Below are 24,079 nucleotides of genomic sequence, written 5' to 3' on the forward strand. Positions count from 1 at the left end.
GATGAATTAAAAAACTGAATTTTTTAATTCCACCATAGTTAACATGCAGTGTTTAATATATTAATTTCAGGTGTACAACACAGCGATGCATTAATTCAATACATTCCTCAATGATCATCGTAAGCGTTATCTTAATCCCCTTTACCTATTTCACCTACCCTCCTTCCCACTGTCCCTCTGGGTTCCATCAGTTTGTTCTCTATACTTAAGAATCGGTTTCTTGGTTTCTCTCTTTTTTTTCTCTTTACTTATTTGGTTTCTTAAATTCCACATATGGGTGAAATCCATACAGTACTTGTCTTTCTCTGAGTTATTTCACTTAGCATTATACTCTCCAACTCCATCCATGTTGTTGCAAATGGTAAGACCCCACTTCTTTACGGCTGAATAATATTCCATTGTGTGTATGTACCACATCCTCCCCTCCACTCATCTGACAATGAACACTTAGGCTGCTTCCATAATTTGGCCATTATAAATAATGCTTCAATGAACATAACAGTGTGTGAAATAGCGTTTTTAAATTTGGGGGGGGGGGTGGTAAATGGGCAATAGTGTGATTACTGGGTCATAGGATAGTTCTATTTTTAACTTTCTGAGGAACTTCCACACTGGTGCAGCCACAGTGGCTACACCAGTTTGCAATCCCACCATTAGTGCACAGGGGTTCCTTTTCCTCCACATCCCCTTCAACATTTGTTGCTTTTTTTTGTTTTTGATTTTAGCCAGTTCAACAGGTATGAGGCTCTATCTCACTGTAGTTTTGATTTGCATTTCCCTGATGAAAGAGCAATGTTGAGCATCTTTTCATGTGTCTGTTGGCTATCTGGATGTCTTCCTTGGAGAAATGTTCATGTCTTCTGCCCATTTTTCAATTAGAGTGTTTTTTGGTGTTGAGTTCTATCAGTTCTTCAGGTCTCACATTTTAGGTCCATGACCAATCTTGAGTTTATTTTTGTGCATGGTCAAAGAAAGTGGTCCAGTTTCATTCTTCTACATGTGGCTCTCCCAACACCATTTGTTGAACAGACTTTTTCCCATTGGATATTCATTCCTCCTCTGCTGAAGATTAACTGGCCATATAATTGCGGGTTTATTTCTGGCTTTTCTATTCTGTTCCATTGATCTAAGTGTCTGTTTTTGCCCCAGTACTATACTGTTTTGATTACCACAGTTTAGGTTGTTTTTATGTTTTATTTATTAAGTAATCTCCACACGCAATGTAGAGCTAAACTCAGGATCCCAAAATGAAGAGTCTTATGTTCCTGTGACTAAGGCCAGCCAGGTGCCCCAATTACTATAGCTTTGCAGTATAACCGCAAAGTTAATCCTGAATTGCGATGCTTCCAGCTCTGCTTTTCCCAAGATTGCTTTGGCTATTAGGGTCTTTTGTGGTTCCATACAAGTTTTAGGATTATTTGCTCTAGTTCTGTAAAAAATGCTATTGATATTTTGATAGGACTTACATTAAATGTGTGGGTCGCTTTGGGGAGTACAGACATATTAACAATACTTGTTCTTCTAATTCCTGAGCAGGGAGTATCTTTTCATTTCTTTGTGTTGTCCTCAATTTCTTTCATTAATGTTTTATAATTTTCAGAGTACAGGTCTTTCACCTCTCTGGATAAGTCTATTCCTAGGTATTTTATTATTTTTGATGCAATTATAAATGAAATTATTTTCTTAATTTCTGTTTTTGCTGCTTCATTATTAGTACATAGAAATGCAACAGATTTCTGAACATGGATTTTGTACCCTGTGAGTTTACAGAGGTCATTTATCAGTTCTAGTAGTTTTTTGAGCACACACATTATTTTAGGGAACATGGAATATTCACCAAAGCCTACTTACTGCTGGGCTATAAAACAAGTCTCAATAAATATCAAAGAACTGACATCATTTTAAGTATGCTTCTGCAACGAAGGCATTAAAATAGTAATAAGAGGTAGATACCTAGAAAAGTTGAATATATCTATAAAAGCTACTCTCACTTCTAAATAACTCATGGATCAAAGAACAAATTACAAATACAAATTACTGCAAATGATAATGAGAATATAACATGTCTGAATTTGTGGGATGCAGCTAATGTAGTCCTTAGAGGAAAGATAAAGGAGGGGCGTCTGGGTGGCTCAGTCAGTTAAGTGTCCAACTCTTGATTTTGGCTCCGGTCATGATCTCTAAGTCAGGCTCTGCACTAGGCGTGGAGCCTGCCTAAGACTCTCTCCTTCCCTCACCCTCTGCACCTTCCCCGCACCCTTGTGTGCGCATGTGGGTGCACACATGTTCTCTCTCTCTCTCTCTCTTAAAAACGTAAAGTGGCTCCTGGGTGGCTCAGTCAGTTAAGTGTCTGCCTTTGACACAGGTTGTGATCTCAGGGGTCTTGGATTCCCTGCTTGGCAGGGCTGCTTCTTCGTCTCCCACTGCCCCCTCCCCACATCTGTGCACTCTTTTTTTCCTCTCAAATAAATAAATAAAATCTGTAAAAAAAGAAAAAAAGAAAAAGAGAGAAGAAAAGAAAAGGTATTAAAAAAACAATGATCTAAGGGGCTCCTGGTCAATTAATTGAGCATCAGCTCTTGGTTTTGGCTCATCTCAGGGATCTAGCCACATCTGGCTCCCGGCTCAGCAGGGAGTCCGCTTGAAGATTCTCTCCTTCTGCCCCTCCCTCCACTCTTACTTGTATGTGCACTGTCTCTTTCTCTCTCTCAAATATGTAAATCTTTAAAAAAAAATCAATGATTTAAGCTTCCACATTAAGAAGCTAGAAAAGAAGGGCAAATTAAATCCAACATTAATGGTAGTAAACAAAAATAAAGACAAAAATCTATGAAACACAAAACAGACAAGTAGTTAGAGAAAATCAACCAAGGCAAAATTGACTCTGGAAATACAAATACATGCTGAATGCAGGAATTCCATATGTAAGTAGATATTGACTACATAATTAACTTCTATGCATATTTGAAAGTTTTCAAAATTAAAATTTTCAGAAAAAAATGACAACTTATACATGTTGACTCTTACAGCAGCTGATCAGTTATAATAATTCTATGTATCTTTACATATTTATTAATCTTCTAAAATCCAATATAAATTTTATAACATGCAAATTAAAAATGATTATTTCAAACATAACACGATACATAAAGGCTGAGTACTCTATGACCTAGAATAAAGATCTAAAGATTCTGACAGCAAAGGTTTCCTAAGGAAAGAGGTGGAGTCAAATTATTATCAGCCCTATAGGGCACAAAACCTTCTCCCCAACACACACACAGAATGGACAATCGGCTATTTAAAATCTGATGTAGGCAGAACAATGGTGTCTTCAATGACTTCTCCATCCTATCTATATCCTAGCTTCCAGAATCCATGGCTATATTACTTTCTATGGCAAAGGGGGCTGTGATGATGTGATTAAATGAAGGACTGCATTTATGATGTGATTAAATGAAGGACTGGATTATCCTAGTTTATCTAGGTGAACCAAATCCAAACATGTAAGTTTTTAAAAGCAAAGAATCTTTCCCAGGGGCACCTGGGTGGTTCTGCTAGTTAAGCACCTGACTCTTGATTTCAGCTCAGGTCACAATGTCAGGGTTGTGAGATCAAGCCCTGTGTTGGGCTCCACATTGGCCATGCAGCCTACTTAGAATTCTCTTTCTCTCCCTCTGCTGCTCCCCTATCTCTTTCCCTTTCTCTCAAATAAATATTAAATAAATAAGCAAAGAATTTTTCCTGGCCATGGTCATAAAGAGATGTGACTACAGAGGAAAAACCAGAGAAATTCAATGTTACTGACTTAGATGGTGTAGGAAAGGAGCCAAGCAAAGGAATTTATGTGGCCTCTAGGAACTAGATAATGCTCTTACCAGAGCCTCTCCAAAGAAATGCAGTCCTACTAACACCATAATTTTATCTCAGTGAGACCCATGCTAGAGTTCTAACCTTACATCTTTTTTTTTTAAAGATTTTATTTATTTATTTGACAGACAGAGATCACAAGTAGGCAGAGAGGCAGGCAGAGAGAGAGAGAGAGGGAAGCAGGCTTCCTGCGTAGCAGAGAGCCCGATGCGGGGCTCGATCCCAGGACCCTGAGATCATGACCCGAGCCGAAGGCAGCAGCCCAAACCACTGAGCCACCCAGGCACCCCAGAGTTCTAACCTTACATCTTATCTCGTGTAAGTCTGTATTGTTTTAGTCACTGTCGGTGGTAATTTTGCTTCAGCCACAAGAGGAGACTAATATAAAATTCTACATATATGACTAGACAGTTAATGACTACCAGAGATTTAAGGAAATCCCATAATAGGGAAGAAGAGGTCCAGATTAACAAAATGATAAGTGCAGCTAGGGGGAAAAATTATGCAGTTATAAAAAAGGATTGAAAACAAAGAAAAACTCTTAAAGATGAAAAATAACAGGAAGACAAGCTCCAAAGGAGGGCTGATTGAAAGCTGAATAAATATCAAGAGAGATATGAGACAATGAAATAGAAGATGGAAAAGAAAATTAGAAGTTTGGCCCCAGAGGTTGAATATCTGAATAAGAAAAAAAGCAAAAATGAAAACAAAGAAAAACTAAGGGGAAGAAATCAAATATATCAAGAAAAATTCCTAGAACTATAATGCAGGAGTTTCAAGATGGAGAGAGGCCATCAGATGCATAGGACGTGGCTGAAAAGAGACTCATCCCAAACCAAGACCCAGAATTTCACCACACTGGTGACAGAACGGACCCAAAGAAAGCTTCAGAGAGAAGAACTGGGTTTCATTCAAAGTATCAGGAATCGAAGCAAGATCAGACATCTCAACAGCACACTAGAAGCCAGAAGACAATGGAACAACGTCTTCAAAACGCAGGGAGACAATTTCCAGATTATAATTCCATACCCAGCCAAGCTACACTCAAGTTCAAGGGCCAAAGAAACACATGCAGACACCCAAGGTTTCAAAATTTACCTTTCATGGACACTGTCTCTGGAAACCAATGGAGAATTTCCCCACCAAATTAGGAAGAGGACAACATGACTCTCATGGCACAGGGAATCCAAAACAAAACAGAAAAGGAGAACAAGTCAACAGCTGGACAGTAGATCTAGACCACGGCATTTCAAAAAGTTCTGGTTAGTCACTTCTCTCACAAGATGAACCGTTAAAATTACAGGTATCTGTCACCCTCCCAAAGTTTAAAATCTACAAGATCACTTTTACGAAAGCCACACATTAGTACGCATTTTTTGCTGGCTGACAGAAATCTGAAGAGGATTTTCGCTTTGACAGCAGAAGTAGAAAAGTGAAAAAAGCATTAAGCATTTGTTTTGTAGCAAGCAATGAGGAGGCTGTTCAATTAAGCGGTGACAGTGGCGCCACCAGGCGCCTTCCCTGGGAACTACACAAGTATCTCAGCATCAGGCTGCCAAAACTGTGTCTGAGCATCTACGCTTTATCAGGATTTATTTTGTGCACTGTTAGTAAGTTGCGTCCGAAGTCATCAGAACAATCTAAGACAGGTTATTTTGGGGGTCCAGGCTCACTAAAAAATATTTCCATATAAATTAATGGTAACTGGCTTTGCTTTATGCCATTTCAGCTTCTGTAAGTTTTTATAGAAAAGATGTTCTTGGACGGGGAGGACCTAAAATGTCATTAAGAATGTCATGTGTGGGGCGCCTGGGTGGCTCAGTGGGTTAAGCCGCTGCCTTCGTCTCAGGTCATGATCTCAGGGTCCTGGGATCGAGTCCCACATCAGGCTCTCTGCTCAGCAGGGAGCCTGCTTCCTCCTCTCTCTCTGCCTGTCTCTCTGCCTACTTGTGATCTCTGTCTATCAAATAAATAAATATAATATTTAAAAAAAAAAAAAAAGAATGTCATGTGTGTGGGATGCCTGGGTGGCTCAGTGGGTTAAGCCGCTGCCTTCAGCTCATGATCTTAGGATCCTGGGATCGAGTCCCGCATCGGGCTCCTTGATCGGCAGGGAACCTGCTTCTCTCTCCGCCTCTGCCTGCCACTCTGCCTGCTTGTGCATTCACTTTCTCTCCGATAAATAAATAAATAAAATCTAAAAAAAAAAAAAAAGAATGTCTTGTGTAAATTGAGAGAGGATTTATGTAGCTGAGTGAGAGTCTGGTTGATAAGTAGTACTAAATATATAGGAAACTAACTAAAAACAAGAAAGCTGTTATTAATCCTAAAGAAAACAAAAGTTGTATACAAACTGAAAAGAGATCATAGTATACAATAGGGCTTAGATGTCGACAAATTTTGCCTTGTTAAAATATGCAAACACTTAAAAAAATTTTTTTAAGATTTTATTTATTTATTTGACAGACAGAGATCACAAGCAGGTAGAGTGGCAGGCAGAGAGAGAGAGAGGAGGAAGCAGGCTCCCCGCTGAGCAGAGAGCCCGATGCGGGAATCGATCCCAGGACCCTGAGATCATGACCTGAGCCGAAGGCAGAGGCTTAACCCTCTGAGCCACCCAGGCGACCGGCAAACACTTAAAATTTATCTAACTAAAATTACAATATATCTCTATAGGAAGCATGGAGGGATAAGAAGTATACATGTGTGGGTGGCGGAGGGTACGTGTGAGAGGTGAGTGATGTAGCTACAAGCCAAGAAATGCCAAGGGCTGCCTACAGCCACCTGAAGCCAGGAGAGTGGCATGGGCCAGTTCCTCCCTTGGAGCCTCGGGAAGGAACCTACCCCACTGACAACTTGATGGCAGACTCCTGGCCTCTATTTGTTTGTTAACACACCATCTGTGGTATTTTTTATAGCTGCCCCAGCAATGAATACTTTGCTAACAGCTGCCCCAGCCTGACCAGCCATCACCGGCATCCTGTACCCGCCATCTTCCTGCCGCTGAACATGAGGCTATTCCCATTTATTATTTTTTTAAGATTTTATGTTTTATTTGAGAGAGAGAAGAGAACACAAGCAGGGGGAGGGGCAGAGAGAGAGGGAGAAGCAGATTCCCCACTGAGCAGAGTCTGATGCAGGTCTCTATCCCAGGACCCTGGATCATGACCTGAGCTGAAGGCAGATGCTTAACCGACTGAGCCACCCAGGCACCCCGCTCCCCTTTATTTTAAAGAGCGATCCGCTACTAGTCTGACCACACAACATGCAAAAGAGAAAAGAATTACCTGCAATAGCAAGTTTAAAAACTGGAGGACGCTTAACAAAGCAAAAACTGTACTCAAATTGCTAAGTCGTGCCACTGTAAGGGGAGGAAAATATCAAAACCAAAGTGAGGCCAAATTTAAGGTGCTAGAATACATGAAAAGATATTTTACTTTTTCCTATAATCTCCTCAGTAGGGTTAATATTTACTTAAGAGTCCCATGTTTCAATGCTTTATCGAAACTAGTCCCTTATAATATGCTTTCTAAGGATTTTATTGAAATTGCCTTTTTGAAACAGTCAGTGAGTGGTGGCTGATTTTATTTGGGCACCAAAAGGAAACAACGTGCTGCAGAATTTATTCCATTCAGCCCCGAAAACCTGAAATGCATCATCAATCACAGACTTACACTCTTTCCTAATGAAAAAAAGATGCTTCCTAATATATTTCAGAAACAAGGACTCTGAGCACTCAAATCTTGGAAGAAAGAGGCCACCTCAAAGAGTAGAGCAGTCCCTTCACTGGCAGGATTCGAGTGGGATATTAAGAAAGGGTCGTCTGAAGAGGAATCATGTGTTTATCAGAATGTTAGAGTTTTCAAGTTTTAAATCACAAGTCATTAATAGATTGTGAAATAAATATAATGGATTATGACTAGTATATTATGACTAGTATATCTGTATATATTTGAGTTTAATGAAATGGAATAGAACAGAAAACTGTGGGGTGAAAAGCATGGCTTATATACAAGAGCCGATTCATGCAACTTTCACTCATATATTTATCTTCTATGTCACATATTTGTATATTATATTTATGTATTATACACACAGACACACACACATAGTTACCTGTATACTGGGTTGTGATGCCAACTCTGTTTCTTACTATGGGGCACATTCAAAAAGGTTTGAAAAGGGTACCCTGGACGCCAAACAAGCGGCCAGCCAGATGCATCCTCCAGGCAGAGAGGACCTGGGCCCAGGCCCTGCTTCAGCGGGTGGAGCTTGCTTGAGACCTGGCCACCCAGAGTACTTTCCAGCACAGGGCCAAGCCAATTCTGTGGGAAATCCCACTGTGAGATCACCAGGAAGGAACCCAGAGCACCAGCTCAGTCTGGTTGAAAGCAGAGGGCAGAAGGTACTGTAGGATAAAGGCAGACAGAAAACACCCAACAGAACCAGGCAGTCAATTCAGGAATGGAAAATAATTTTATCACTATCCAAAAAAACATCTCTCATCCTCCCCAAAGTGATTCTGTTTGGCTTTGAAGCCAACTACATTCAAGAGAGACAATAAAATAATGCTTACGAACAGTGGTCTGTATCAGTAATTTTTTTTTTATTTTTATTTCATGTCCTTGGGACATAATTTTAGAGTACTTCTTAAAAAGCAGTTTGGCAGTAAAGTGGAAAAGTCAGTTTAGAATTTTTGAATCATAAAAACATTTGCAAGATGTACTATCTAATATGTTGCCAGAAAAAAAAAATTAATGAATAAACTAAGTTTCAATTATGAGCTAACCTTATAAGCTATCATCAACATGCCATGTGCATTAAACACTCCCAAGTTTCACTCTAGACTTACGTCATTTTGAAAATAAAAGTTGACCCCACCCCAAAAACCGAATGCAATCTCATCCTCACACCTTTTCTGACCAATGACAGGCTGTGGTAAAAACAAACAAACAAGAGGAAAAAATCCAAACTGGATTCAGTAATATTCAAATCTCTCCTGTGTCAACAAGTTCTCCAAAGAAGGTAAAACAGCAAATTCCATTTGGTTTTTCAAAATTATGGCCAAAAGTTTAGGGCAGGAAGATAGTAAAGTTAATATAAGGTTTTCACAATATCTGTGGATTTATTCTTATCTTCTCCTTTCCCCAGATTTTTTATTCTAAGAGTGAATTTCCTGTACATGAATCACAGAAGGGAACTCAAAATTGCTTACTCTGTTGTTACAAGCCTGAATAGTTACCCACGCTTCCTCAAGAATCTCTTCTCTTTTTCTCACTTTAAAGAATCAGGAGGATTCTCTCAAGTTGATGCCTTCCTCCTGGAGTGCTCCCTGCATAATTTTCCATTTTGGCTTCAGCTTCACAAAGTAACATGAAAACACCCATGTGGCTGTACCACCCTGTCAGGCCCTTGCCTTTTCTTTTCACTCTTCTCTTTTTGCTATTCATTTCTTTACTGTGGTAGTCCTACTTTAATTAAATCTGACCTTCTTTGAACTTTCCTTCTACATTTTTCTATCATTCACAGAAGTGATGTATGTTGTATTCGAAAGAATATTTTATACTTGATGAAATCTTTTTTGTGGTGACTTTATTTTTTAAAGTCACAATACACTCAGGGCAAACAGGAAGCTGCTAAAAATAACGCTGGAGAGTGGTGAACTCAGTATCTCTTCTTGGGTTCATAGGTACTTTGTACCTAGTATATCCAAAACTGAACCCTTTATTAGCATTCCCCAACAGTTCCACGTGTTGCCTTCTCACCAAAAGGTCTCATCATTTTCTCAGCATCCCATGAAGAAATTCCTTTGTCCTCTTTGTCCTCCAATACAGTTGTCAAGTCTTAGACACATGAATTCTTAGGACTTTCTGGAACCCAGCTCTTCTTTCCACTCTCAGAGACCTTATTCCGGGCTCTCATCTGTATAAACACAAAAGGCCTAACTGGTCTTTCTCGTTTGACCTCGCCAATCTACTCTCCCCATGTGGTCAGAGACTCTTCCTAAAACACAAGTCTATCACATGGAGAAAACAGCAGCCATTTTATGTCTCCTGACGAGAAGATAGTCACCGCCCACGCTTGTCAGAGTGATCACAGCAGTTGGCTGCAACTCATTGGTCTGCAGGAAGCAGCAAGGGTAGAAGAGCTCCCCCAGCAACCCCCTGAGCACACAGTCAGCAACCTCCAGACTGTGGGGAGCTGCTCAGGCCAAAGGTCCCAAGCTCTTCCATAGAAAAATTGTAACAAAAATAGATGGAGGAGAAATAGCATATTAAAAAAAAAAAAAAAAAAAAGGTTTAGTTAACCTTTGAAAAAGAGATGCACACCTGAATGAACTATAAAGAAGCTCAAGGGCAGAAGGTCTGAGGTCAGGGTGGACTCTGTGAGGACAGATGGAGCTGGGATTGGGATGGGCGCCCAGGGGGGGCTTCTCAGGGGGGCAGACAAAGAGCTATTTCTTGGCCTGTGCTGTGGTCACCAGGGAGTTTCCTTTAGTTGCTTTATTAAGCTACACACTTGTTCATATGGCATTCTGTTTCATTTTGCATTGAAAAGATTAGAACACACACACACAGAAATTGGATCATGTCACTGTCCCATTAAAACCCTTCTATGGCCTCACAGTGCTTGTCAGGAAAAGTACAAGCTCCTTCCTTCACACGGTAGACAAGGTCTTGTGGCACCTGGCTCTCTACTCAAAGCCTCAACAATTACTAGTCTCCTCCCTACATTAAATTTTCAGTTCCTGAAAAGTACTGGGCATTCTTATGTCATGGTCTTTGAACTTAAAAACTCATCCTTCAGGCCGCAGTGGGAAAGTCTTCCCCAATGCCTTAATGTTGGGTGAAGTCCGCTTCCATCTACCCATTACACACTGTCCTTTCCCAATCACAGCATTTCGTATCTGCTTTCATATTTATTAGTGGATATCTTCTGCGGGTCAACAATAAGGCAAGATGTAGAACTTAACGTATCCCCAATTCCTACCACAATGCCTAGAACAGAATAAGTACAAAATAAACATCAACAAAATGAATATATACATCCATTTATGATAAATGAAAATTACCTTTGTTGGCATCCATTTATAAGAAAACAAAATACGAGCCAAGTAATAAAGATAACAATAACATTACGCTAGATACTCTTTCATTAACTCATTTAATCCTCTAAATACTACGACATCAGTATTACATTTATCACCAATTCACATGTAAGGAAACTGAACCACAGAGAAGCCAACTAACATGCTTCAGGTCACAGACCCATAAATGGGATGAGAACACAGGATCTGCCTCTGCCGTCCTTGCTCTAATTCCAATAAGCTATCACCTCCCACTGCCCAACCAACATCACTACCATACATTTCAAAGACTGAAGCAAGTGGTTTTAATGGGAAAAAAACAGAAAAGTGAACAGAATTCTATTGAGGTCACTGACAGGGAATAGCCACAAATATGATATGCATATTAAGATGCTGGATGCCAGGGCACCTGGGTGGCTCAGTGGGCTAAGCCTCTGTCTTCGGCTCAGGTCATGATCTCAGGGATGAGTCTCAGCGGGGAACCTGTTTCCCCCTCTCTCTCTGCCTGCCTCTCTGCCTACTTACGACCTTTCTCTCTGTGTCAGATAAATAAATAAAATCTTAAAAAAAAAAAAAAAGATGCTGGATGCCAAAATTTGAGGATCTGGGAAGGAGAGAGTACCAGGTGCACAGGCATTTCAGAGAGCAGGTAATCTGACTCTGCCAGCAGACCATGCACTGAGATGTCAAATCTTGACATACTTCTTACTGGCCTCCAGCCGGGCCAAGGAACAATACCTCTGTGATTACAGGCAGGCCTTCGAAGCAACAGTGAGGCAGACACATACTCACGCCCATACTGCCCAAGGTACCAAACCTGATGCAAAGTTATAAACAGATCCAGGACTTTAGCTCTGGGTAAGCAAAGACTTTCAATCAAAATGAACTCATGCATTCACTCATTTATTAGCATCTTTGTGACCATATACGGCTTTCAGGACTCAAAAGTGAAAAATGATGATGGTGCTGCCCTCAAGGAGCTTCTGTGGGGTAGGACCAAGAACTCTGGTATGAGAATTCAAGTACAAAGAAGAGAATTCTAGTACAAACAAGAGGATTCTAGAACGAACTAGAATTCTAGTACAGCCAAGACACCCTATAAGAAGTTTGCATGGTTCTCTTGGCATCTCTGAATCACACCGGACAAGGTAAGGGTAGAAGTTAGAGGCCAGGATGTTTCCAGATAAACATTTCTGGGGGCTTCGTCTTGAAGCTATATACTCCTGATTTGAGAACCAAGAAGTAAATAACCTAGTTACTACTATAAACTGACAAGTCACATGAGACATAGTAACTGTGGAAACTAAGAAGGGTAACAGGCTGGAAAAAATCTTAGAGAGGAAGGAAAAGGCAAACTGGATCCTGAGTTCCAAGGAGGGCTGGAGGGGAAGGGACAGACGCAGCTGGGACTCCTAGGACAGAAAGCAGACTCTGCACTGCTATATTGTAAACTTGCTGCCTCGAGACTCGGGGCAGAGTTGAAAATGCCAGCACGTGTGGTCCCAGCGGACCACAGGGGAGATGCACATCAATGTCTGTCAGTGAAAAGCTTAAAACACTGAAATTACAAAATTCTGGGAAAAATAAGACTTTAAAAAAAAATCTGTCAGCTCGGGACAGGGACATGTTTTATGATGCTGATGAGAACAGGCTGATCATTTTTTTGACACCTAAAAATACTTTTTCCTGAAGAGCTTGCCCACATTCAGCAATGACACCAACAAGAGCAAGATGCATGGGCAGCGTGGCAAGGAACGAGAAAAATGGCCTGAGGTCAACAGTGTAGCAGCAACAATGCAGAAGCCACAGAACAGGTGAAAGCGGATGACACTGAACTTCCGTGAGGAACAGATACGGCCGGGAGGCCCAAGTAAGTACAATAATAAATACACAGCAAGATACCTACCGCCGGTAACTCTAAGCCTTTGTGATGACAAGAGGGACACAGGGCTTTGAAATTCATCTGTCTACATGGTTGGTATCAACAAAGTGAGATGGATACATCGGATAGAAGAAAGACTGTCACTTTACCAAAAGACGGAAAAAGTTCACCATCCTCTCTCTCCTCCATTCTCTCCCGCATCTGGGCATCGCCGTGCAACCAGTTAGCCCAAGACGAAAACCAAGTGCCATTTTTTAAAAACGTCCCTTTCCTTTCCTTTTTAAATTTTAGTGTGTCTTAGAGTCACATGGGGGGACTTGTTAAAAAAAATAGGTTACTCGGCCCACTCCAAAAGAAGGAGGTTCACTGAGTCTGTGTAGGGCCCAGGAATCTGCCTTTTTAGGACTGTATGCTATCTCTCATCAGTCAGAATGGCTAGTAACAAAGAGATAAGAAATAGTAAGTGTTGGGGCTCCTGGGTGGCTTAGTGGGTTAAGCCTCTGCCTTCGGCTCAGATCATGATCTCAGGGTCCTGGGATGGAGCCCTGCATCGGGCTCTCTGCTCAGAGGGGAGCCTGCTTCCCTCTCCCCCACGCCTGCCTCTCTGCCTACTCGTGATCCCTCTCTCTGTCAAATAAATAAATAAAATCTTAAAAAAAAAAAGATATATGTACCCCGTGTTTATTTTATAATTATTTGCAATAGCCAAGACCTGGAAATAAGCAAGTGTCCACTGACAGATGAATGTATAAATGTGGTATATATATGTGTGGAATATTACTCAACCATCAAAAAGAATGGAATCTTGCCATTCTTGACAGCACAGATGGACCTAGAGGGTATTATGCTAAGTGAAATAAGTCAGACAGAAAAAGACAAGTACCATATGATTCCACTTATATGTGCAACCTAAGGAAAACAAACACAAATGAGCATATACACACCAAAAAAAAAAAAAAAAAAAAAAAAAAAACAGAAATAGACTCCTAAATACAGAGAACTGTAAGTGCCAGAGCTGGGGGTATGGAGGAATGGACAAAACAGATGAAGGGGATTAAGAGGTATAAACTAGAAGTAAAAAAAAATAAGTCAAAGGGATGGAAAATATAGCCCAGGAAATAGAATCAATAATATTGTAATAACGTCGTATGGTGACAGATGGTGACTACACTCATCACAGTGAGCATTTATTAACTGATATGCTTGTTCAATCACTATGTCATACACCTGAAACTATTATTGTATGTCAACTATACTTCGATTAAAGAAAAAACCCTAATTCACTGGTAACCACATTTGTTATAAATGAATTGGACTTATAGGTTGATTTTTGCAGATATGAAATAAAGACAATTTTTAAAATTTTTTTTAAGATTTTTATTTATTTGACAGTGATCACAAGTAGGCAGAAAGGCAGGCAGAGAGAGAAGGAAGCAGGCTCCCTGCTGAGCAGAGAGCCCGATGCAGGGCTCGATCCCAGGATCCTGAGATCATGATCCAAGCCAAAAGCAGAGGCTCTAACCTACTGAGCCACCCAGGCACCCCAATTTTTAAAATTTTTATTACTTATTTTAGTAGGCTTCATGCCCAACCTGGTGCCTAAACTCAAGATTAAGAGGAAAAGAGGTAATTTTTAACTACCCCTGCCCAAAAAAAAGGATATTTATAGAATTCTAACAAAAGAAGCACACTGGGGCTCCTGGGTGGCTCAGTGGGTTAAGCCTCTGTCTTCAGCTCAGGTCATGATCTCCGGGTCCTGGGCTCGAGCCCCGCATTGGGCTCCCTGCTCAGCAAAGAGCCTGCTTCCCCCTCCCTCTTTGCCTGCTTCTCTGCCTACTTGTGATCTCTAGAATCTCTCTCTCTCTCTCTCTCTGCCAAATAAATAAATAAATAAATCTTTAAAAAAAAAAAAAAAGGCAGCACACTGCGACACTGTGAGACAAAGTGTCTCAAATGCCATCAATCTCCATGCAGATTCTCTGTCCTAAGTCACTCCTTTGTCTTTCCACCATCACTGTCTTTTTTTTTTTTTTTTTTTTTTTTTTAAAGAATTTATTTATTTATTTGCCAGAGACAGAGGGAGAGAGAGCGAGCGAGCACAGGCAGACAGAGGCAGGCAGAGGCAGAGGGAGAAGCAGGCTCCCTGCCGAGCAAGGAGCCCGATGTGGGACTCGATCCCAGGACGCTGGGATCATGACCTGAGCCGAAGGCAGCTGCTTAACCAACTGAGCCACCCAGGCGTCCCACCACCATCACTGTCTTAATTATGGTCTTCACTTCCTCCCCGAACTGATATCAAGAGCTTCTACCTAGTTCCCCCTCCTCCTGATTCCTCCCCTTCCAAGCCGCCAGCTTATGTAGGATAAACAATGATCTGGCAGCCCCTAACAATGTCTCCTCCTGCTGTCCTAACACTGCGGATCGACACCAGAAAGGAAAAGGGCAGAGGGATGAGAGGCTGTTGAGCATGGCTGAAACAAGTCTCCTTAGTGGATATGGCAGCAGAAGGTGAGGAAATAAAAAAGCCATTCTGAAGATAACTATGTAAAATGAACTACCTGGCTTATAAGAGACCCCATGGGCGTACTCATGACATTATTACACTCTAGGAGTTATAAATATCTGCCCAGCATTAGGAAGAACCTAATGTTAGCAAGACTCTACATCTTTAGTCATTAGAACTAAAGTCATCATTAGAACTAAATACTTATTGGGCCCCTGGGTGGCTCAGTTGGTTAAGCATCTGCCTTCAGCTCAGGTCATAATCTCAGGGTTCTGGGGTCAAGCCCCATGTGGGGCTCTCTGCTCAGCAGGGAGTCTGCTTCTCCCTCTCCCATTCCTCCTAGCTTGTGCTTGTTCTCTCTTCTCTCAAATGAACAAATAAAGTCTTGGAAAAAAAAAAGAAATGAACAGTTATTTTACTTCACAGATAAAGCCAACTTAAGAAAAAAATGACTATGAAGCATCATTAGAATAGAATACAGATACACAGGCAGCACTTGCCAATTAATATCTTCTCTCAAGATAAGGGGCAAGAAATGCACAAAATTCAAACCTCATGCTTGTAAGTTTTTCATATTAGAAACATTTAAATGCCAGATTGTCAAGACTATGTGGAACATTGGTGCTGCCCTTTTTGTATATATGGGGCGATGGACTCTGACTTAGAACCCTATCAAAAAAGGGACAAGGATTCCCCCGGCTCTAAGCACAGCTCTCTCTGGCTGCTCTGAAAGCCCCTGTTACACTTAAAAAGGAAAATGACACTAAAAGGTCAGGAGGTAGGAGAGAGAGGGTCACTCATCACCAATACTGACTCTCAGAGTCAAACAACAAACCGATCTCCCAAAGAAAATTAACTTTGGATTTCTGTTCACTTGTGTATGATTATAGCTGCTATAAAATATCTTAAATTTGTTATTAGAAAGAAGCACTGTTAAAACTACTTTATCCTCACGTGCATTTGAAATAGATGGAGAGCACTTTGTCTGCCATGTATTGAACTACCATACTCTAAAGGAGATGCTCATCTAATCTGCACACCCCATGCTGCCTCTCGATTAGCAACTTTTCACAAGCTTCCTCCTGCTCTGGGTCCCGTGACCTCAATTCTCGCCCAGGAGTTTCGTTTCTTATTCTGTGGCAATAACCTGCCTATTAAATAGCCTTCAAGAAGAGAATTCTCTTCAAGAAGAGATTCTTAACATGTGTTTCCATAACGTTCATCAGGGGTGCCTGGCTAGCTCAGTTGGGTAGAGCAAGAGACTCTCAGTCTTGGGGTTCTAAGTTCAAGCCCTACGTTAGGGTAGAGGTTACTTAAAAAAAATAAATTAAATAAATGTAGGATCTCTTAAAAAGAAAAAAAAAAAAAAAAAAACCTAACCATCCTAAAAAGCCCCATAGTCCTCAGTTTTAGTCTTCTATTTCCAAGGATCTGAAGTCGGGTAAAAGGGAATGACTTCTTTCAGATTACAGAATGAAAAGGAGAGGAAAAAGAGAAGCAAAAAGAAGAGATGGGGGAAGGGTAAAAGGAAGGTAAAGAGGAATGAGAAAAAGCTGGGGGACTTGGGGGCTGGGTATTCTGAGAGCCCAGCATTTGCTTCCCCAGGTCCCCTGGATGTGTCTCCTGGAACCCAATGGTTTCCAGGTGCATTCTGGGCTAAGCCTCCCAGTCTTTGCTGCTGTAAGGTCATGAGAGGAAAACCTGATCTTTTCACTCACGGCACTGGGGCTCCACATGTTGGAACCCAGCTACACCCTCCCCCTTCCTTGGATTCCCAGCCTTAATGAACAATTCAGAAACGTCAAAAGTCTGTGAAACAACTGTAGGGAACTGTACTTGGAGCCCAGCAGGGCTCTGCAGAGAAAGACTGGCACACACTTCATTCTGGAATGTCCAGGAATGAAACGGATTGGTTCATTTCCACATGCCAGAGGCTTTTCTTTTTCTCTCTCCTTCGCTTTACCTTATTAGTTTATTTTACTTTATTTTGCAAATGCACTCTCAGATGTCACTTTCCAGAAGTCTGCAATCGGCCGGTTAGGATTCAGTACTCAGTCAGCTGCAAGCGAAAGTACAATTACTTCTCTGTCCCAAAGTTCAACTTTCTTTGTTTCCCTCACCAGCGCTGACTTCCTGTAGCTGACTGGCTCCAATGCGAGGGTGAAGTAATTTCTTTCCTCTGTGATTTATTTGCTGACCATCAGTAAGCAAAACTACTATGAAGAAAGGAGGAACGTGCGATTCACAGTGAATCCTTCTCAAGAACAGGACTCCAGAGTGACAGAGCAGGTAAAACGGGGTCCTGTGTACCAAGAAGCTTGAGAATCAAGCTCCTCGTTCATACCTATTTCCGTGTAATAACAACAGAGTTTTTAGTAAAACTCTGTGCCAGGTACATAGTGTGAAGAGCTTCACATGCATTATCTCACTGCACGAGAAGGATCATCCACATTTTACAGATGACACTGCGGTTTACAGGGGTTAAAAAACCTGCATACAAGGCTAATAAAACTTGACTCAAGGCACGGGCACTGCTCGGCCTCCAAAGACCCTCCACGACGCCCATTCTCCAGGGTTCACAATGCCTGCACAAAAGCCTGCTGCCTGGAAATGCACACAGGATAACGAGGCACTATCACCGAGAGCTGAACATGGCCTTTTTGTTACAATCCTATCTTAAATTTCTTTTAAATGCATTCATCTCTTCATATTAGTATGTGAAATAGCCTCAACTGAGCCCCCCGCCTTTTTTTAAAGATTTTATTTATTTATTTGACAGAGAGAGACAGAGCACAAGTAGGCAGAGAGGCAGGCAAAGAGAGAGGGAAGCAGACTCCCTGTCAAGCAGAGAGACATATGTGGGGCTCAATCCCAGGACGGAGATCACGACCTGAGCTGAAGGCAGAGGCTTAACCCACTGAGCCACCCAGGCGCCCCCAACTGAGCCTTTCTTAAGCGATTCAGGATCTGTACTGTTATCCAATAATCATTTGTGTGATTTTTTTGCTGCTTTGGCTCGTTTTTAGTCCCAGATCACTGCAAGAACTTCCTAAGGACTGTAATGGCATCTATCACGAGCTTGAGTGAGATGCATGATGTACAGGGAGGCTGCCTGATACGTACGCAAGATTCGCCTGGAAGATTAATAAGCTAGACGAGGGGACAAAGTGGCCTGGGCTAAACCACAGATCCATCCCGTCCACCCCCGCACCTGGATTTCAATGAACTTCATTTTGGAGATGCTTCATCCAGGGATGCTATAGTATTCATTGATTCATTCATTCACTGGTCAGAAATCTATGTAATACCGTGCTAAGAGGAAGAGGGTACATGTGCAAGCTAAAGCCACAACCCTGCCTTGAGTCTGATCTGGCACAAAATAGCCTCACTGGGTGCCTGGGGGGCTCAGTTAAGCATCTGCCTTCCGCTCAGGTCATGATTCCAGGGTCCTCAGACAGAGCTCCACATCAGGCTCCTTACTCAGCTGGGAATCTGCTTCTTACTCTGCCTCAGCCCACTATCCCCTGCCCCTGGTTGTATGCACGCATGCTCTCTCAAATAAATAAAATCTTAATTAAAAAAAAAAGTCTCATGCAACCCATCGCATATGCATTGTAGAGATGTTCATGAGACCGTTGTGAAGGTTCTTCACAAAAAACCCAGGAGATAATTCTGTCTGATACTGAGTAGTAGTTCTATAGAGTAACTGATCTGTTTTTGCTCCATGGACACTCTACACTTCAAAACTTCCTGAGCCTACTCTTTGTACAGCTAAAAAAACCAGAGCCCACTTTGGACCACTCATGGTCTGTGAGATGCAACATTTTAGCAACTGTCTCATTCCTAATTCAGCTGATGTCTCTAACATTTTTCTTCCCTTTTCTTTGTCAGCTCCTTTTAATTGGAATCTTGTATTTTGTTTCCTTCATCTTCTGGGGGAAACCTATAGTAGAAATAAGTAAAAAAAAAAAAAAATATATATATATATATATATATATATATATATATATAATTTTTAAGAAAGTAGAGTAATATGTGCTGACTCCCAAAACTCCAAAAATTGAACTTTTTAGATATCTCTTTTAAATCTGTACTAAGAACTGCTTTTATTATTTTTCTACCTTAAGGCTTAAGCTTTTGGGGGGGGGGGGGGGCTAATGGAGAATATTTATTTGGAATCTGTGTTCTTTTTTAACTAATGTAAGTTTTGAAGGCAGAAATCAACCATTTACACGTGAGAATATCCCCATATGCTAACTGACATATGCAGACCTTGCTCTAATGACTAGGCAACAGAATATGAAAAGTGAATTCACTTGAAGTGAATTAAAATGCATTTTCTATTGTTACCAGCTCTAGACTTAGGGGCTCAGCTCATAAGTTTTCTTCAAGTGGCTGCATATTTAGGTCTCATCAAGCCTTTATATAAAATACAGAGCCAGCATAATAAAATACTCAGTTATATAAAATACAACCCTTTATATAAAATACAAATCCTAGTTTTCATTTGGAAGACGAGATCTATAGAAGACCAAAAAAAGGCTATTCATTCAAAGGTTAGAAACATTTTTGGTGGTGCTGAAAATGATTTGCCACTTTATATCTAAGTTAAAATGACATCTTTTTAAATCTGATTTTTAGATGTAGGCTAAGAACAGGCTTAAGTTACTGTTAATTTTCCTGTTACGAAGAACATATGAGCCTTAGCAGAAGTCAGAAGAACAACAGAGTGTGTGAGCAAGGTCGGGGTATCTCTGCAAAGGCAGACCCAGCACACAGACAGGACGCGTCTTTCCGTGGTGCCCGATTATGGGGGCGGGGGGGGGGGTGGACAGGGAGATACATGCGAGAGTGTAACTCCAAGAGAAGAAAGAAGTTTCACATGCTGCTGTTTTCAATCACTACCATCCTCACGACCACTCTTCCAGATTCCCCTTTCTACTTTGTGGTACGTGTCACACAAAATGGACATAAAAAGCAGAATCAGTGGATCAGACAACATTTTTCTTTAATCTTTCTTTCACAATGACCCAAGAGCCTTAAATAAGTCACTATATAGATGTTACCTTTTAGCTCTTCACTTACAAAATACTCAAATGAAATGAACCATATTAACAAATGTGTATGCACGCGTATCTCAGATGTACTTCTTTTTAATACCAAACAAAAGACATATCACTGGTACATTCCACTAAGGCTTACTCACTGGCCTTCCCATCAGATTCTTATATGCATTAAAAAAGGGCCCTCGGGAGCATCTCTGAGCATTTTCATGGAACAAAGCCAAAAGGGAAATTTTGTGAGTTAAACAGATGTTCTAGTTTAGAGAGGCATTGGAACAAAGATGAATATAATCTCCAAATAAATCCCCAATACTATTTCCTTTGAGCCCACATATACTAAATGATAAGCCAAACGGGGTCTAAGTACTGAGTAAATAACAGGAATACTACTTATCATTAATGTCATTATTCTTACTTATCGAAAGCTTTCTGGGTGACGGGGACTGCACCAAGTCCTTTCCGTTACCTTGTTTAATCCTCCTAACAAGGCTGTGAGGGAGATACTGCTGCTGGGGCCACTTTACAGATCAGGATGCTAAAGGCACAGCCCAGTGAAGAACACTTGTCTGAAGTACCACAGCTGAGGAGTGGGGACCTGGGAGTCCAATCCAGGCCGTAGTAAGACTCCGGAGTTAGAGTGCCTGGGTGGCTCAGTGGGTTAAGCCTCTGCCTTTAGCTTAGGTCATGATCTCAGGGTCCTGGGATGAGCCCCAAATCGGGCTCTCTGCTCAGCAGGGAGCCTGCTTCCCCCTCTTTCTGCCTGCTGCTCTGCCTACTTGTGATCTCTCCCCCTCTGTCAAATAAGTAAAAAAAAAAAAAAAAAAGACTCTGGAGTTAGCACTTCTCTACTGCACCAGAGTACGCACAATACAGACCTTCGCTTATTGTCATGAATGAAACCGATAATACCGCTCATTAAGTGAATCTCACAACTCATTTCTGAGAAGAGTGCACAGCCCTGGCTTAGGTTTCAAATACCCAAGGCTTGCACGCCTCACTCTAGGGGTGACGTATCCAATTTCTTGGCCATTACTGCATCTGTGAATCCCTGGTACCCAGCCTAGTTCATGACACACAGTAGATGCTCAAAAAAAGTTAGCTGATTGACTAAGTGAGTGAACACAATTTAGCCATTGGTTTTAAAAAGGGTAGAAATGCCCTTCAAGGAAAATGGCAAATGTATTCAGTTTGATAAAGCCATTGCAGGAAGCTTTCTAAAAAACAAACGTATGATATTAATTATTGATCTCTTTGGTAAATAAGGGCTAGTTCTTTTTTTTTTTCCCACTGAAACCAGTATAGGTGAACTATATCCTAAGACAGTGACAACATCCACAATATACTTCTCTGTGCATTGTGGAAACATATGAGTTAGTTGATTTAAACACAAAGCTGAATTAGAAAAAACATTTAAGTTGACAAAAAGTAATTACTTCAACTATAAATCTAAATGAAAATATAAGAATCTAGGGGCTGGGTGTGGTAGCTTCTAAGAAGTTAAAATTTCCAGGGCACCTGGGTGGCTCAGTGGTTAAGCATCTGCCTTTGGCTCCAGTTATGATCCCAGGGTCCTGGAATCGAGTCCCGTGTCAGGCTCCCTGCTCAGTGGGAACCTGCTTCTCCCTCTCCGTCTGCCCCTCCCCACTACTCATGCTCTCTCAAATAAATAAAATCTTAAAAAAAAAAAAACCCAGAGTTAAAATTTCCATAAAATCAGGGGCACCTGGGTGGCTCAGTGGGTTAAGCCGCTGCCTTCGGCTCAGGTCATGATCTCAGGGTCCTGGGATCGAGTCCCGCATCGGGCTCTCTGCTCAGCAAGGAGCCTGCTTCCTTCTCTCTCTCTCTCTCTGCCTGCCTCTCAGTGTACTTGTAATTTCTCTCTGTCAAATAAATAAATAAAATCTTTAAAAAAAAAATTTCCATAAAATCATCTAGAAGTAGAATCTAGTAACAGTACTTGTCAAGACAAAATGTTCCAGTAGCTCCACTTTTTCTGCTAAGATCACTTCTGGCACTAGAAATCAGATGTAAAGGTAAATTTTCCATTTCTGACATTCAGCTTCAAGAGAAAGAAGTCCGCTGTTCAGCTCTATTAAATCACAGACTGGCTTTTTAGTGACCAGATAAGATAGAGTTATACCTATTTTTATCAATACTGTCATGAATAAAGTACTAGTCTTCTGGCAAATTTATACAGACCTCCAATAACTGATAAATCTCAACTTATAGAAACAATATGGAAATGACCAGTCTTGTTCGAAGTTATTTAATTTTCCCTTTTTTTATCCTAGAAGTCTAATCCTCCCTAATGATAGCACTCATCCAAGGTGGTATTTATACTCCTGAATGCTTTTAGATTATAACATTTGCACTGGTTTTGTATAATTCTCTTAATGTTACTGTATTTGTGTTTTAAAAAAATCTCCATGAAATGGGACCCCTGGGTGGCTCAGTTGGTTAAGCAGCTGCCTTTGGCTCAGGTCATGATCCCAGCGTCCTGGGATCGAGTCCCACATCGGGCTCCTTGCTTAGCAGGGAGCCTGCTTCTCCCTCTGCCTCTGCTGCCATTCCGTCTGCCTGTGCTCACTCTCTCCCTCTCTCTCTCTGACAAATAAATAAAATCTTAAAAAAAAAAAAATCTCCATGAAACAATGGTACTTCCCAGTTATCTACTCTGTTATGAAGTGAAATTGATGGCTTTTTACTGTAACTCTTCTCTGGAACATTTTTATCAGTATCTTATTTAACTTGTCTATCTAAAAATGGACTTTAAAAAAAAAAAAGTAGCTCTACAGGCAATGGAGGTCTTTTCCCTAAAGTATGTTATGGTTGCCATTTTTAACCAATTAGAACCAATGTCAAGTAATTATAACATTTGATAATCTAATCTTATAATTCAAATATCAAATAAATTCTCATACATCTTTTATTTTCTTTCTTGATGTCAAGAATAGAGTAAAATCAATTAATTAGAATCAAAATCAGAAACTATTGCATACATGGCTCAGTTTTGAAACAAATCAAATAAAAATGTTCTTTTCAACTTAAAATATTATAAACTTCAAAATGTTTATACATATCTACAGAAAATTTTTTTTAAGATTTTATTCATTCATTTGAGAGAGGGAGAGAGAGAGCACAAGTAAGGGGAGAGGCAGAGGTAGCGGGAGAAGCAGGCTCCCGCTGAGCTGGGATTCCCAGGACCTGGAAATCATGACCTGAGCCCAAGCAGATGCTTAACCATCTGAGCCACCCAGGCACCCCACAGTAAGTAAGTCTTAAAAATTCAGCTTTGCAGGGGCACCTGGATGGCTCAGTCTTTAAGCATCTTCCTTCAGCTCAGGTCATGATCCCAGAGTCCTGGGATCAAGCCCCACATCAGGCTCCCATCTCAGCGGGAAGCCTGCTCCCTCCTCTCCCACTCCCCCTCCTTGTGTTCCCTTTCTCACTGTGTCTCTGTCAAATAAATAAATAAAATCTTTAAAAAAAATTCAGCTCTGCTATGGATTTAATGGCAACTCTTCCATAATCTTCTTCACTAAGAAATTTCAGAAAATCCTTCAAACTCTATAAGCAAATAGCATTTTTATCATTTTGGCAGAAATTTAGGAAAGATTAAATTTTGTTATCACGTTGACAGAATTCAGAAAGGTTGCAAAAGACCATTCTTCACTCCT

At 40.9% G+C, this 24,079-nt stretch overlaps 1 protein-coding gene and 1 long non-coding RNA gene across 7 annotated transcripts in view; one reads left to right on the forward strand and one right to left on the reverse strand.

Annotated features, from left to right (window-relative positions):
• DSE (dermatan sulfate epimerase) overlaps nt 1-24,079 on the reverse strand; it is an 86,524-nt gene that overhangs the window by 33,910 nt on the left and 28,535 nt on the right. Inside the window, exon 1 of one of the 6 annotated variants that reach the window (XM_082730118.1) lies at nt 4,966-5,258. The exons of the other annotated variants lie outside the window; for them this stretch is intronic. The gene's annotated coding sequence lies outside the window, so the exon portion shown is untranslated. Of the gene's footprint in view, nt 1-4,965; nt 5,259-24,079 lie in introns of those variants that run through there. 6 annotated transcript variants of the gene reach the window in all.
• On the forward strand, nt 12,057-17,917 carry LOC309864529. Its single transcript, XR_014311594.1, has 3 exons — nt 12,057-12,102; nt 12,647-12,824; nt 17,463-17,917. It is a non-coding gene; the product is annotated as an uncharacterized lncRNA (long non-coding RNA).

The sequence above is a fragment of the Mustela nivalis genome (assembly GCF_964662115.1).
Source record: "Mustela nivalis genome assembly, chromosome: 5".
In the NCBI taxonomy this organism is placed as follows: domain Eukaryota; kingdom Metazoa; phylum Chordata; class Mammalia; order Carnivora; family Mustelidae; genus Mustela; species Mustela nivalis.